Below are 12770 nucleotides of genomic sequence, written 5' to 3' on the forward strand. Positions count from 1 at the left end.
GATCTAGCCGTTTAAAGTATTTAGACTTTTTTAAAGCTTCCGGAATAAAACCCGGCGCGTCGCGTTATCGAAAATAGTATTATTACTATTAAGCGTATCCGTTAACTCTTTAATCTAGCGGCTAGTCGTAAATATTAGTAACGTTATAAAGGAGAATTATTTATCGAAAACGTTGGGGGGAGGCTTAAATAGTCCTGCCTTTACCTAGTCTTCTATCCTCCGGTTCCGGCTATTAAAAGGCTTATTAATATCGCGAGGGAATATATTAATTACGGCTTAGCCGCTAATTATTATATACGGCCGAAAAGTAAACCTTTTAATTAGCTCATAATATCGAAAAAAGTCCCTTTTATTTATATTTATATTATTAAGCCTTATATAGTATAAAGTTACTTTCTAATAATAAGTATCCTTTAACATATTAAAAAAACTAAGATCTAGGGGTTATAATAAGTGCGACGAGTATGCCGGAAAGAAGAGAAGCTATATCTTATACTTTAAGCACGTTATAATAAAGTCCTCGCTTACGTGGCTAGCGTAACTATCCAGGATGATAAGCCGCCACTGGTCCTCGTTTTCAGGCTTTATATAAGGGATGAAGACCTTATTTAGCCACACCAGGGCCAGCTCCTTATTAGTCCAGCCTTTAGGGGATGCCGCAAAGACCTAATCCTCCATAGCATCCGTTAGCGAGTCCTCCTTGTTACAACCCGACCTAACCATGCGGCTAAAAGACCCCACTCACCGGCACGGAACTACCATGCCCCGAACGGGCTACGATACCACAGCCACGGACCGCACCGCCAGCTATATGAACACGAAACCAGACTTTCCTCAACAACGAGCAACGCCACCACCACGCCCGGCGATGGGGCGAATACGCCTACAAAGTAACGGCGACCGACAGCAAGCCACGTGGCACGGCAAACGCTCAGGCGAGATCACTAAGCAGCGCAGAGCGTGATCAGAAGCGATCACTAAGCAGTATAGAGCGTGATTAGGAGCGATCACTAAGCAATACCGAGCACGCTCAGAAGAGATCACTAAGCAGTAACAGATTAATAAAGGAAGGATTAGATATATAACAATAAATATTTCCCCTATATATTTTATATAAATACTCTTTACTTTAATAATTAATTTAAATATTAATCTTAACTTATTAATAAAATAAACAGCCTTAACGAAACTATTATAAATACCCCTAAGCCTACGCATTTTAATTACCTTCGTTCCTGCTAACTATTGCCCATTATATCGATAAAAGCGACTTCTATCGCACGTTCGGATACTCTCTCGTATTATTAACATAAACCCCAGTACGTCTTACTAGGTTTCTCTTGGAACCCAGATAGCGTTCGTTACACTCCTCCTCCGGAAACCATTACTACTGGACCCATTAACCCTTAAATATGATAAGAGGAGGCAAGGCTCGGCCTAAAGCGTTATTATATTTGACCGTAGAAGCCCATTTTCGGTTAAGGGAGTCTATAACTAGTATTCTCTTTATTCTAGCAGGTCTAATAACTATTATATTCGTTTCATAGCCGAGCTAGTTACCGATCTCGTCGACGTTAAACCGAAACTTTAAAGGGATCGATTTTAGAATAGGATTATTAAGCCGCTCGAAAAACTCGATAATTTTTTTTACGGAAGTTGCGTTAAGCCTTAAAAAATTTATCCTTTTAAAAAGAGTAGTACCGATAAATAAATAGCGAGTAATAAATCTTTTAACCTAGTGTTTACCGAGGATTATATTAATCCCGTTAGCTTAAAAAATCCGTTAAGCAAATATTCGGAAAATAACGTACGCTGGTAAGCAGCCTAAATTATATTATATAAAGTACTAAATCACGATCTAAAACTCTTCCGTTATTATTAAGGCCTAGAAGGATTTATTCCGTTATTTTATAGTTTTACGGCCGTGAATCCGAGCCCTCAGAGTTATTCCAGGGATATTATGCTTTTCGGCGGCTTATTTCATTAACGAGCTATTTATAATATTTTAAATCGCGCGTTACAATACTAACTCGTCAAGTTTACGGCTTATTAAAAAGAGGAAAAGAAAAGGAAAACGATAGTATTATTTAATTAATTATAAATTAAAAGCTAACTGGTTTATATACTAATTTATATGTGGTACTATTAAGGGCTATTTAAATTTAGGGGTCGCCGTTATATAAGGTGACCGTAGCACCGTTAGCTGGCTTATTATATAGTATTAAAATAACTCTTCGATATTTATTTTAATTAGCTTTAACTAGATCGTAAAAGTTATAACGTATATTATATACCGAGTTACTTTTTTAAAAAATAAAAACGCGACACTTCGAAAAGTAAATAAAATACTTAGCCGGCGCCGCTAACGTATCCCATAAGCGAATGTCCTACACAAGCGAATATCCTACTTTCATAAATTTCCTCATAGCCTCAACCTTTTTTTATATTCTTTTACGTCCGAAAATATTACAACTTTAAAAAGAGAGTAATATAATTTTAACGCTTTAAACGCTTTAAAAAAACTTAACTTTAAATATATAAAAAGCTATATTAATCTATTACGTTTTATCGAAAACTTTATAACGTAAACGAAATAACTAACCTATACGACATAAAATACCTACGAATTTTTAAAAGCTTCTAAATTCCGAAGAAAATATAATTATTCGATATATTATTAATTTAAATACGCGATCGTTTTTTTCTCGATTAAATAATATAAAAGATATAACGAATCGATTATTTAATTTATATAACGTAGGACGCGTTAATATTAATTAAGCCTCTAATTTTATATAATAATAATTAAACCTCTAAACGCGTTTTAACCGAAAAATCGATTATTAAAGAATCTTTTATAAAGATCTCGACGCGTATTACGCGTAGTTTACTTTTATACGGAATATAATTTATAAATATAGAATTTAAAAAGAAAATATTTATAACTTTAATAAAACTAGCTTTTTTATAAGCTAAATCTCGTCCGAAATAATTATAACCACCTCCGATCAACGCGGAAAGTTTAAAATAATATAGTAAAAGAACCGGGAATAAGTTATAATTATTTAAGGCGTCGGATTACACGGTTACGCTATCCCTCTGTATATTATCTTTACCGGGAAAACGCACCTCTCTTCCTAATACGAAAACAGCTTATTACCGAAGGACTAAGTGATCGTAATTACTAAAAATAGCTAAATTACGAATAAAAAAGGCGAGGACTAAATTCGATATTTTAATTAATATATTAGGTCTCGTACGAAGGATCGTTATCGCCTTTTAATCCTAGACGGCTACGAAAGCTACTACTTAATAGCTTTCGAGCTTTATTATAAAAAGAACTCGATTATTATACTCTATATACTTTCTTATTATCGTATAAGCTTTAACCTTTTAATATCGGCTATTTTTATATATTAAAAAAGGCGTACAAAAAAGAAATTAAATATTTTATACGGGCGTATATTACTTATATCTTAAAGGAGGACTTCCTACCAGCGTTTTTAAAAGCGTTCTAGGCGATTTTCACCGTTTCGAATATATAAGGAGGCTTTTAAAAAACAGGACTCGTTTCGTATAATCCGGAATATATTATTTCACAATTAGATATAAAACTACGTATTTTAACACCTTTAGGAACGTCTTCCGGCTTACTTTTTCCTTAAGAATTAAAAACCCTAAATAACCCGATTAAAACTTAATCCTAAACCGAATACTTTCGAAACCGTATTGTATAATATTAAAATAGCTTTTCGATATTTATTTTAATTAGTTTTAATTAAATTATAAAAACTATAACGTATATTATATACCGAGTTACTCTTTTAAAAAGTAAGAACGCGATATTTCGAAAAATAAATAAGATACTTAGCCGGCGCCGCCGTACGAAAAAAAAACGGCTATAAAATAAAAAATTACTTCGTATATAAACTAAAAAAGACCTATAGTTTTAAAAAGATATTAATAAATAATTATAAAACGAATCGCGTCGGAGAAGTAATCGTACAAGGACGTTTAGGACACTCTTATAACGCTATAGAATCTACGGAAAGCCCGGGCATAATACGCGTACTTATTAGAATAATATAGAAATATCTAAAGATAAGAATTCCGATTAATTTTAATATTTTAAATACGTTATAATAAAATTAATTTATATTTTATTAAAAAGGGTATAAAAGAATAAGATATTCGCTTATATAGGATATTCGCTTGTGAGATACGTTATACGAAAAAGAAACGGCTATAAAATAGAGGATCACTTTATATATAAGCTAGAGAAGACCTGTAATTTTAAAAGGACGTTAATAAACAGTTATAAGACGAATCGCGTCGGAGGAGTAATCGTACGAGGACGTTTAAAACACGCTTATAACGTTATAGAATCTACGGAGAGCCCGGGTATAATACGCGTACTTATTAGAATAATATAAAAGTATCTAAAAATAAGAATTCCGATTAATTTTAATATATTAAATACGTTATAATAAAATTAACTTATATTTTATTAAAAAGGGTATAAAAAATGGGACATTCGCTTGTGTAGGATATTCGCTTGTGGGATACGTTACTCCTCTTTGTCATCTTTTAGCTCTTCTTTTTTCCCTTCTTAATTTCGGACGAAATCACCGTATTCTTTTTAGGTAGGGAGATTTTATTTAACGTTATTATACGCTTAGAAATATTAAATTATTATACGAGTTCGCTTTTTAACTAGCTGGTTTATTAATTAATAGCTTTACTTATAATAGATTTAATAGGTTCTTTATTTAAACTACGAGTTCTCGTATAATAGCCTTACTTAAAAAGTGTTAACAAGTTACTAGCTACTTTCTTATTTTAATAGTTAGCTATTATATAGTAATTTATTATTATAAATTAGTCGGTTTTCTTTTATATAATTATTTATAAACCGTTTATTAATTAAGTATATATTTTTAATTAAATTTCGATATAGTTTTTTCGTTAAATATTATTCCGATAATATTTAGTTTATTATTATATTTAGCGATACGCGAAGGTTTAAAAATAACGTTTCGTATATTAGCTTTTAGTTAATAAGGGCCGGTATAAGTTCCGGAATTTCTCGGCAGGCTCGTACGATTAAGGTATAGAGAGCGATCTCTTATTTAAATCCCTTTTCGAGGGCTCGTTATATAAGTTAGAGCTTATTTAGCAGGATTTCTAAAACTTCGATAGGTTACTTTTTAATGTTTTTACTTTTTATTTATATAAAAGAGGTTATTATTTAATTTATAAAATATTATGCGTAATTTATTATCGTATTAAAATACGAGTCTATTAAATAATATATCTCGTTTTATCTCTTTTCGAGTCCGATATAATTAAGATAAAATACCTCCGCACGGTCGAAAAAAAATATTTAAAAAGACTGTATAGTATTAGTCTTTTAGTATATCTAGCCGTCGGCATGTTCCGATAAATATCTATACTTTATCGCAGAAGATATCGTACGGCTTACCGGTATAGTTCTTTTCCTTCCTCTATACCTTCGAGAAGGTAACGACCTTATTTTGATCGATTTTACTATTATAAATAGCTCGGCTTAGTGGGATATCGTACTCCGTAACGTACGCTAGACCAGATAATCGTACGGTTTAGTCTAGCGGTACCGGAGTCGGAGAAGGAAAAAGGACGATATTTAACGACGCTCGGGTATTTGAAACTCCGGGATTAAACGTCGGTCTTAGAGTGCCCTATAATATCGCGGACGATTGCTCCGTACGAAGACCGGGTATCTATCGCTTAGGCGGCGGTTCTTTAACTATCTATTTTTGAAAAGAGTGTGGAATATCCTCTTTTCGGGTTTCCGAAGTCGGTTCTGCCGGTCGGTCTTATTAATATATAGGATCAGCCGGTAGTACTAGACTTATAAGCTTAGTTTTAAAGGATCCGTCCGTTAATATATCGATTCCGTATTTTTTAAAATAATTAAAGAGCTCTTTTTAAAATATATAATTAATTTAATCGAACTAGTATTCGGTTTATTTATCGAACTTTATAATAAATAACTTTTTAAAAAAAATCTTTTTTATTTTTAATATATAATATTTTAAAAAGTATTATACGAGGTACGTTATAAGTAATTCGGGTATTATTTTTTTAAAAATTACGTTTAAAGGTTTAAGTTCTTAAAAAACGAAGTTAACGTTCTTTTTTTAAATTATTAACGAGATCCCGGTATTTTGGGATACCTTTTCGTACGTGAATAGTTCGAGGTTTAAAGTTATCGGTCTATCTAAGTTCGATACGTCTAGGCTCGATCTCGATTCGCCGACCATAATTAATTCTATTTTAATAAGGGTTATTATTTTATAAATTATATAATAAAATTATTTAAATATATAATTATATATAATTTAACTAGTTTCGCGTATAATTCGAAACTTAGTCTCCTCCTTATAATATATACTTAAAAAAAAGGGTTCCTTTTCGTACGGTTAATTCAGTTCGGCTCTTCCTTCGAATTTCTAACGGGCAGAAATTCTCGGGGCTCCTTAATACGGTCGCCCTTATATTAATAAGGGCGTAAAATCGTCTCTTTATTCTTATTAACTTATAATCGCCACGGGTAACTAATAATTAATATTAAATAAGCTTTCGTATATACGGTAATTCCGGTTTTAATCGAGGTTTAATCGTTCTTATTTTATTATTTATATCTATTTTCTTTATTAGTTACGAAAAGTATCGTATACCCCTCTTTATAAAATAAAAAGGGGTTCGTACGCGCAAGTACGCGGCACCCCTTTTAAGGTAATATAGAAAACCTTAGTTCCTACTATTCTAACAAATATAAATAATATTTATAATAATTTCGTAATTAAAATTATATTTATTTTATAACGAGAATTTAAATCTTTATAACGCCGGATCGTACGATTAATATTAAGAGTAAAACTTTTAGATCTCGTTAAAAATAATAAGGTTAACGTTATTATAGCCGGCGTTTTTTAAAAGTGTATAGAGCTTTTTTATACAAGGCTGTTTAAATTATTAATAGAGGTATTAAAACTATTTTTTAATAAAATATAACGTTATTTTTATATGGCCGGTATTAAAGAATAAGTATCTTTATTTCTTAATTATAAAAAGTATTTCGCCGTTTATTTATATAATAAAATTAAAAATATTATTATAATACGTTTTAAGCCGGTCGGCGTTATATAACGAGAATAGGAAAGGGGTTATAATATTTAAAATATAATATTTAATTATTTTTAATAAGTTTTATATCTCGATTATTTTAATCGACGAAATAAGTTTTAAACCTCCGAAATTAATTTCGACGCTTCTTAAGGTTTAATTAATTTATACGTTTAAATTTTTTTATATATAAGCCTTTATTTAAAGTTTTTAAATTATTAAAAATAAGGCGGCGCCGGTATTTTAAAGCTTTTTTTAATGAGTTTAATTATACGGGCTATTAAGGTTAAGTTAATCGGCTCGTATAATAATTTTTAAATAAATATTTTCGTTAATAAGCCGGTAATAGAACGCGGCGTCCGTTAAGTAAGTAATGTTTTATTATATATTTTTTAGATCGAAACAGTTATACTTTTTTTTATTATTTTTTAACTCTTTTTTATTTTTTTCTTAATTTTAAATAAACGTTTTATATTTATTTTTAAAAAAGGGCCTTATTTAATATTATTATACGCTTAGAAATATTAATTCTTTAATCGGAACTATTTTTTAATTAAGTAGTTTATTAATTAATAGCCTTGCTTATAGTAGATTAGGCAGGTTCCTTGTTCGAACTTCCGGTTCTTATATGGTAATCTTAGTCGGAAGGTACCGGCGGGTCGCTAGATCCTTTCCTATTTTAATAGTCGGCTGTTATACGGTAATTTATTATTATAAGCTAGTCGGTTTCTTTTCGTACGGTTATTTATAAACCGTTTATTAATTAAGTACGTATTTATAGCCGGGTTTTAATATAGTTTTTTTATTAAATATCGTTCCGATAGTTTTTAGTCCGCTATTATATTTAGCGATACGCGAAGGTTTGAGAATAACGCTTCGTATATTAGCTTTTAGTTAATAAAGGCCGGTATAAGTTCCGGAACTCCTCGGCAGGCTTGTACGATTAAGGTATAAAGAGCGATCTTTTTTTCGAATCCTTTTTTAAAGGCTCGTTATACGAAGTAGAGCTTATTTAATAAGATTTTTAAAACCTTAATAAATTACTTCTCGGCGTTTTTACTTTTTATTTATATAAAAAAAATTATTATTTAGTTCGTAAAATATTATACGTAATTTATTATTATATTAAAATATGAGTTTATAAAATAGTATATCTAATCTTATTTTTTTTCGAGTCCGATATAGTTAAAATAAAATATTTCTATACGGTTAAAAAGAATATTCGAAAAGATTATATAATACTAATCTTTTAATATTATTAAAACAGCTAGAACTGAAGCTGTTTATATTACTCTAAAAGGGGTACTACGTGCTTACGCGTACGAACCCCTTTTTTATTTTATTAAAAGGGGTATACGATACCCCTCGTAGCTTATATTAAAGATAGATATAAATAATAAAATAAGAACGATTAAACCTCGATTAAAACCGAAATTACCGTATATACGAGAGCTTATTTAATATTAATTAATAATTACCCGTAGCGATTATAAATTAATAAAAGTGAAGAGACGGTTCTACGCCCTTACCGACGTAAAGGCGACCGTACTAAGTAGCCTCGAGAATTTCCGCCCGTTAGAAATTCGGAGGAAGAGCCGAACTAAATTAACCGTACGAGGAGTAACCCCTTTTTCCGAGTATATATTATAAAAAGGAGACCCGGTTCCGAATTATATGCGAAATTAATTAAGCTATATATAATTATATATTTAAATAACCTTATCGTATAATTTATAAAATAATAATCTTTACTAAATAGAATTAATCGCGGTCGGCGAATTAAGATCGAGCCTGGACGTACTAAACCTAGATAAATTAATAACTTTAGACCCCGAACCACTTACGTATGAAGAAATATTTTAAAATACCGAAATCCCTTTAATAATTTAAAAAAGAAACGTTAACCTCGCTTTTTAAAAACTCGAACCTTTAAACGTATTTTTAAAAAAAATAATACCCGAACTATTTATAACGTATTTTATACGATATTTTTTAAAATATTATATATTAAAAATAAAAGGGACCTCCTTTAAAAAGTCGTTTATTATAAAGTTTAACGAATAAATCGAACACTAGTTCGACTAAATTAACCGTATATTTTAAAAAGAGCTCTTTAATTACTTTAAAAAATACGGAATCGATATATTAACGAACGGATCCTTTAAAGCTAAGCTTATAAATTTAGTACTCCGGCCGATCTTATATATTAATAAGACCGACCGGCAGAACCGACTTTAGAAACCTAAAAAGAGGATATTTTATACTCTTTTTAAAAATATATAATCAAAAAACCGCCGCCTAAATAAGAAACACCCGGTCTCCGTACGGAGTAATCGTTCGCGACACCACAGGGTACTTTAAAACTAACGTTTAATCCCGGAGTTTTAAATACTTTAAGCCCGACGTCTAACATTAGATTCTTAAGTATTTAAACGTCGTAAGATATTATCCTTTTTCTTTTTCCGATTCCGATACCGCCAGACCAGACGGCACGATTATCTAGTCTAGCGTATATTACGGAATACGATATCCCTTTAAGCCGAGCTATTTATAACGGTAAAATCGATCAAAATAAGGTCGTCACTTTCTTAAAGGTATAAAGGAAAAAAAAGAACTATACCGGCAAGCCGTATAACATCTTTTACGACAGAGTACGGATATTTATTAGAATATACCGACGGCTAAATATATTAAAAAACTAATATTATACAGTCTTCCTAAATATTTTTTCCGGCCGTGCGGATGTATTTTATCTTAATTATATCAGACCTAAAAAGAGATAAAACGAAATATATCATCTAATAATCCCGTATTTTAATATAATAATAAATTATATATAATATTTTACGGATTAAATAATAACTTTTTTTATATAAATAAAAAGTAAGAACGTTAAAAAATAACTTATCGAAGTTTTAGAAATCTTATTAAATAAGCTCCAGCTTATATAACGAGCCTTCGGAAAGGGATTCGAAAAAAAGATCGCTCTCCATACCTCCGTCGTAAAAGCTTATCGAGGAGTTCCGGAACTTTTACTAGCTTTTATCTACTAGAAACTAATATATAAAACGTTATTCTTAAACTTTCGCGTATTATTAAATATAATAGCGGACTAGATATTATTAAAATAATATTTAATGGAGGAATTATATCGAAACCTAGCTATAAATATATACTTAATTAATAAACGGTTTATAAATAACCGTACGAAAAAAAACCGACCAGCCTACGGCAATAAATTACCATATAATAGCCGACTACTGGGATAAAAAAGGATCTAATAACCCGCCGGCACTTTCTAACCAAGATTACTATACGGGAACCAGAAGTTCGAACGAAGAACCTGCCGAATCTATTATAAATAAAGCTATTAATCAATAAACCACCTAGCCGAAAAATAATTCCGAATAAAGAACTAATATTTCTAAGCGTATAATAATATTAGATAAGGCCTCCTTTCTTAAAATAAGTACGAAACGTTCGTTTAAAATTAAGAAAAAGATAAGGAAGAGTTAAAAAATAATAAAAAGGAGTACGAGTACCTTAATCCGGAAAATATATAATAAAATATTACTTACTTAACGGACGCCACGTTCTACCACCGGTTTATTAACGAGGATATTTATTCGGAAATTATCGTATAAGCCGATTAATTTAATTTTAATAGCCCGTATAACTAAACTTATTAAAAAAAGCTTTAAAATACCGGCGCCGCTTTATTTTTAATAATTAGAAAGCTTTAAATAAAAGCTTATATACGAGAAAACCTAAATATATAAATTAATTAAACCCCGAGAAACGCCGAAATTAAATTTAAAAGCTTAAAGCTTATTTTATTAATTAAAATAATTAATATACGGAACTTATTAAAAATAATAAAGTATTATATCTTAAATATTATAACTTTTTTTTTATTTTCGTTATATAACACCGACCGGTTTAAAACGTATTATAATAATATTTTTAATTTTATTATATAAAAGAATAATAAAATACTCTTTATAATTAAAAAATAAAAACACTCGTTCTTTAATACCGGCCGTACGGAAACGACGTTATATTTTACTAAAAAACAGCTTCGACACCTCTACCGACGTTTTAAACACCCTTATATAGAAAAGCTCTATACTTTCCTAAAAAACGCCGGCTACAATAATGTCGACCTTGCTATTCTCGACGAGATTTAAAAATTCTGCTCTTAATATTAAACGTACGATCCGGTATTATAAAGATTTAAATTCTCGTTATAAAACGAATACGACTTTAATTACGAGATTATTATAAAAGTTATTTATATTAATAAATAAAACGCACTCTACGTAATTAATTCGAATACGTCTTTTTAAACGGCTATATTCTTATATTTTCTTAATGTACGAAACACTTAAAATACCCTTTATAAATACTAAATATACGTATATTAAGAACCTTTTAATTATATTTTATATAATTTGGGTATATATTTTTAAAAAGAATTTCGAAATTACGTATAAATAATAAGAATTACTTATAAATAAATACTTATCGAAGCTTATTAAATAATAAATAAAATCGAATAAACGTATATTCCGCTATATAAAGCTTTCGATATTTTATAAAAAAATCTCGGTTATTATATAAATACCGAAATAATACTTTAAATAATAATTAAAGCTTTAAACGATACGGCTAGCCTTGATAGCTTAGTTTTTACCCTGCTCGTATTCGGAATATACCCTCGTATCGACGGGAACTTACTACCGTTACCGGAAATCTAAACACGAGGAGAAGCCGTATAAAAAGGAATAAAAATACTTCGGAAAATACGTATAAATATCGATATCTACCGAGTTTTAAATACTCGGAATAAACTAGCTATCTATAATATGTTAATACTCCCGCTTCGAAATAAAGTCCTAATTTAGTAAAAAAAAAGAAGGATAAACCGGACTATATAAAATAATAGCTATCGAAAACCGTACAATTTAGGTAAATACCTTAAACGGCTTAAAAACCTTTCGAATAACCTAAATCAAGCCGTATTATTAAAAAGAAGCCGAAGAACCGCGTAACGAGCCGGATATATAACCAGATCCGGAATAGCCGGCAAATACTCCAAATACTGAACCGATAGCCGAGGAAATTACGGTAACTCCCGTACGACGCGGCCGAGAACGACTTAAAAAATATCTACTCCGGAATATTCGAGCCGCTATATTCCTTATTTAAAAAGAATAAAAGAATTACGACTTAGTAATTAAGCTCTAATAAAACGGGGTTATTATTTCGTTTAAATACTTATTTTAAAAGTCTAACGTAGAAGAGATTAATAATCTCGCTGTATAAAAGGTTTTCGAATTTATTCGATTCGACCCGAATAAGTATACCGGCCGGAAAATTTTTAAAACACGGCTCGTATAAGAGATTAAGGGTAAAAATACGAAGCTATACGAGAAGTTTAAGCTCGTAATATAGGGCTATAGAGATATAGAAAAGGAGGCTATTTTAACTTAATTATTAATAATCTAGCGGATAAGCTAAAGACTTTTTTTAAGCTTCGAATCGATCTTAATCCGAAACTTTAATATATAAGGCGAGTTACGCGATATTATACAGGCGTATAC

This window comes from Apiospora phragmitis (assembly GCF_038363925.1).
Source record: "Apiospora phragmitis strain CBS 135458 chromosome Unknown utg000013l:1.0-2965645.0:1.0-2969333.0, whole genome shotgun sequence".
NCBI lineage: Eukaryota > Fungi > Ascomycota > Sordariomycetes > Amphisphaeriales > Apiosporaceae > Apiospora > Apiospora phragmitis.